The sequence below is a fragment of the Pteropus medius genome, unplaced genomic scaffold, assembly GCF_902729225.1.
Source record: "Pteropus medius unplaced genomic scaffold, Ma_sr-lr_union100, whole genome shotgun sequence".
Lineage (NCBI taxonomy): Eukaryota > Metazoa > Chordata > Mammalia > Chiroptera > Pteropodidae > Pteropus > Pteropus medius.
In genome coordinates this window covers 334,784-339,603 of record NW_024348531.1, presented here as the reverse complement: position 1 = coordinate 339,603, position 4,820 = coordinate 334,784, and the positions used below count along the sequence as shown (strand labels likewise).

At 33.0% G+C, this 4,820-nt stretch overlaps 1 pseudogene; it reads right to left on the bottom strand.

Annotated features, from left to right (window-relative positions):
• Window positions 1-2,003: 2,003 nt before the first annotated feature.
• On the bottom strand, window positions 2,004-2,122 carry LOC120616459 (uncharacterized; annotated as a pseudogene).
• Window positions 2,123-4,820: the final 2,698 nt, after the last annotated feature.

Below are 4,820 nucleotides of genomic sequence, written 5' to 3'. Positions count from 1 at the left end.
TGCTGATACTGCCAAAATCAGTAAGAAATTTCACAAATGAGTGAAGTTTGAAAAACACTAACTAAAATGTTTAGAACTGGCACTAGCTGGGCTGAGTTATGACATGAGGGGCAAAGCGGTAGCAGGAAGATGGCATGTCAAGAGGTCCTGACGTTAGAGCAAGCTTGGCCAGTGTGGCTGGAGGGCAATGTGAACATTAATAAAGCAATCCTCAACTAAAATTGGAGTTAGGAAGGCCTGTGGAGGGAGCTTTCGGGTCATACCATCTATGTGAATTACCCCAAACAGGAAGACATCAATTGCAGATTCTAACAGGAAAAAATGCACCTGGCACTCCCAAACAAGAAGTGCTACTACTTTACTACTCAGGCAGGAAGAAGATTTTCCTCTTGCCCAGCTACAAGCCCAGCTAATTAAAACACTGCAGCCCAGCAAATGAGAAGCCATTGTCATCTGAACTATTACTTTCCTCCAATGAACTTTTATTTTTCTCTTGCTGATGACTTTCTGTCCCACCCTTCTTTGTATGCCTTCTATCTTATATAACCCCTCAGATCATCTCTCTGCTTGATAGACGAGATGCTGCCTGCTTCACCATAAAGCCAATTAGGTCTTCAAATTTGCTCAGTTAAATTTTGTTTTTAAACAGTAGTGAGTGGAGGGAGGAGAGCACTGGCTCATTTTCTTCGCCCTGAGGGGCTCCTATGGCCCCAGGCTACCAATTAATGCTCACAAACCTAGGTTCCAGAGGGGCACCTGTGAACCCAGGGGCTCAATGGGGCCCAACACCAGGCTGACTACCAATGTTGCAGGCTTTTAGGTCACCCCAGTATCAGGCTGTGCAAGAATTCCATCAACAAGCCACCCATGAGCATCACCATGTGGCCCACCCAGAATCTCTGGACAGGCTTACTGGTGAAGAACTTTGTCTTTCTGTACCAATCTGTACAAAATAAAAGAGGTGCTTACAACCTCAAATTTTCAGATACAAATTCTAGGCCACAAGGATAATAAATAATCAAGAAAAAGATGCCACTAAAGGAAATTAATGACTGAACATAAAGAAATAGAGATCTATAAACTGTCTAACAAATAATTCAGAATAATCTTAAAGAAATCTAGTAACAACAAAAAAAAAACTAAAAAAAAATAGAAAAAATGAAGTCAATAGGGAAAGAAAAATCATTAAAATAAACAAGAAGAAATCCTAGAGTTGAGGACTACAATGACTCAACAGAAAAATTCAAAAGAGAGCTTCAACAACAGACTCAACCAAGAATAAGAAATATTTAGTAAACTAGAAGACAGGTCATTTGAAATCAATGAATTAGAGGAGCAAAAAGAAAAAATGAACAAGAAAGTGAAGAAAATTTACATGAATTACGGGATTTCATTAAAGAAATATTTATGCATTATTGGAGTTCCAGGAGAAGACTGGAGAAAGGAGCAGGAAGCTTATTTAAAGAAATAATGACTGAAAACTTCCCACACCTGGGAAAGATTTAGATATCCAGGTTCATGATTTTTTAAAAGCTGCAAGTGAAAAAAAATTTCTCACATATAAGAAAATACTCATAAGGTTACCAGCAAATTTCTCAACAGAAACCTTGTAGGCCAAGAAAGAGGAATGATATATTCAAAGTGCTGGCAGAAAAAATACCTGCCAGCCAAGAACACTCAGCAAAGTTGTCTTTCAGGAATGAAGGATAAATAAAGACTTTTTCAAACAAACAAAAATTAAGGGAGTTCATCACCACTAGACCTGCCTTACAAGAAATACTGAAAGTTTTTAAGCTAAAATGAAAGAATGCTAATTAGTAACAGGAAGACATATGAGAATATAAAACACTGATAAAGTTAAGTAGATAGTCAAATTCAGAATATTCTAATACTGTAATGTGGTAGTACATTAATCACTTAAATCTAGTATAAAGGTTTAAAGGGCAAAAATATTAAAATAACTATAACTACAGTAATTTGTTAATGGATCCACATTTTTTTTTTGTCTACAGCACCTGATCTTCCTAGGTGGTTTCCCATTCAAGTACTAACCAGGCTTAACCCTGCTTAGCTTCTGAGATCAGATAGGATTGGGCTTGTTCAAATTAGTATGGCCATAGACAAATCTACAATCTAAAAAGAGGTAAATTATCACATCAAAAATATAAATAATCGAGTAGGTAAAAGGGTAGAGTTTTTGTATGCAATTAAAGTTAAGTTGTTATCAGCATAAAATAGACTGTTATATCTGGAAGAAGTTTTGTGTAAGCCTCATGGAAACCACAAATGAAAAACCTAAGCAGATATACAAAAGAGAAAGATAAATATTTAAAAAGCATACAAATAAGAAAACTTATCAACTCACAAAGAAAGATAGCAAAAGAGAAAGAAACAAACAAAGGAACTACAAAACAGTTAGACAGAATTAGCAAGTCCTCATCTATAAATGAATACTTTAAATATAAATTTATTAACTTTTCCAGTCAAAAGGCATAGAGAGCCTGAATGGATTATAAAACAAGAAGTACAGAGACTCATGGAAAAGGACAATAGACTAGTGGTTACCAGAGGGTGGGGCGGGGAAGTAGATGGGGTAAAAGGGGTCAAATATGTGGTGACTGAAAGAAATCTAACTATGAGTAGTGAATACGCAATGCAATATATAACTTACTGTTGAATTGTACATTTGATATTTATTGGATTTTGTTAATCAATGTCATCAAAATAAATTTTAAAAGAAAAACAAGAACACCCACTTTGTGCCTTTTATGGGATCAGTAGTGATGGCCCCTCTTTCATTTTTGATATTAGTAATTTGTGTCTTTTCTCTTTTCTTCATTTGATCTTTAAAAAAAAAACAAATGGTTTTTGGTTTTGTTGTCTTTTCTCTACTGTTTTCCTTTTTTTCAATTTCATAGATTTTTGCACCAATATTTACTATTCTTTTCTTCTGAAAAATTTGGATTTAATTTGTTCTTCTTTTTCTAGTTTTTTTAAAGTAAACATTTAGATTATTGATTTTAGGTATTTTTTTCTTTTCTAATATGTACATTTAATGCTATTTTTTCCTTTAAGCATCTCACAGATTTTGATATTTTGTTTTCATTTTTATTTAGTCCAAAATATCTTAAAATTTCTCTTGAGATTTCTTCTTTGACCATATGTTATTTAAAAGTGTTTTGTTTACTCTAAATACTTGTAAATTTTTCAGCTTTGTTTCTGTTATTGATTTACAATTAATTCCATTGTGCTCTGGGCACATACTTTGTATGATTTCTACTCTTTTAAACATGTAGAGGTGTGTTTTATGGCCCGGAATATGTTCTATTTTGATTAATGTTTCATGTGAGTTTGAGAAGAATGTATATTCTGCTTTTGTTGGATGAAGTAGTCAACAGATGCCAATTATATCCAGTTGATTGATGGTGCTTTTTCATTCAACTATATCCTTACTAATTTTCTGCCCCCTGAAGCTGTGAATTACTAATAAAAGAGTAGATGTGTTGAATTCTCCAAATATGCTAGTGGAGTTGTTTATTTCTCTTTGCAGTTCCACCTGTTTTGCTTCATATATTTTGAAGCTTAATTTTAAAGTGCAAACACATTAAGGACTGTTATGTGTTCTTGAAGAATTGACCCTTTATCGTACGTAGTGTCCCTCTTTATCCCTGATGATTTCTTTATTCTGAAATCTGTTTTGTCTTAAATCATGTAGATATTCCAGCTTTTTAAAATTAGTACTAGCATGGTACATCTTTCTCCTTCCCTTTACTTTTGTATCTATATCTTTATATTTCAACTGGGTTTCTTGTAGCACACGTAGTTGGATCTTCTTTATTACCCACTCCTACAGTTTCTATCTTTTAATTGGTGTATCTAGACTATTCATTTTAAAATGATTATTTATATAGTTGAGTTAACATTTACCAAACAATTCATTGACATTGTTCCGTTTCATTTTATTTTGTCTTCTACTCTCTTTCTGTCTTCTCTGGTTATAACTGAACATTTTATATGGTTTCATTTTCTTTCCTTTCTTAGTATATTAATTATATGTCTTTTAAAAAAATTTAGTGATTTCTCTAGTGTTTGCAATGTACATTTACAACTAAATTAAGTTCACCTTCACGTAATGCTATACTGCTTCATGGGTACCTTATAAGAGAGTATTCCCAATTTCTCCTTCCCATCCCTTATAAAATTGCTGTTATTTAGGTGAGTATACTCACCTAATTGTTGCTATTATTATTTTGAACAAATTATCATGTGTTAAATCAATTAAGAATAAGGATAAAATATTTTATTTTACCTTTATTTATTCCTTCTCTAACACTGTTCCTTTCTTTGTGTAGATCCAAGTTTATGAACTATATTAGTTTTATTTTCCCTGAAGAACTTTTTAAACATTTCTTGGAAAGCAAAACTACTACAACAAATTTCCTCAATTTTTGTTTGACTGAGAAAGTCTTTATTGTTCTTACTTTTGAATAATAATTTTACTAGATAGAGAATTTTAGTTTGGCATTTTTTTCCAATACTTTATATATTTCACCTCACTCTCTTCTTACTTGCATGGCTTTTGAAGAGAAGCCCAGTGTAATTCTTATCCTTGTTCTTCTATATATAATGTGTGTCCCTCCATCTCTCCATGGCTTTCTTCGGTATTTCCTCTTTGTCTTTGATTTTCTGCAATTTGAATATAATATACCTAGCTGTAGATTTTATAGTATTTATCCTGCTTGGTATTCTCTAGCTTTTTGGATCTGTGGTATGGTGTCTGCCATTAATTTTGGAATAGTCTCAGCTAATTATTACTTCAC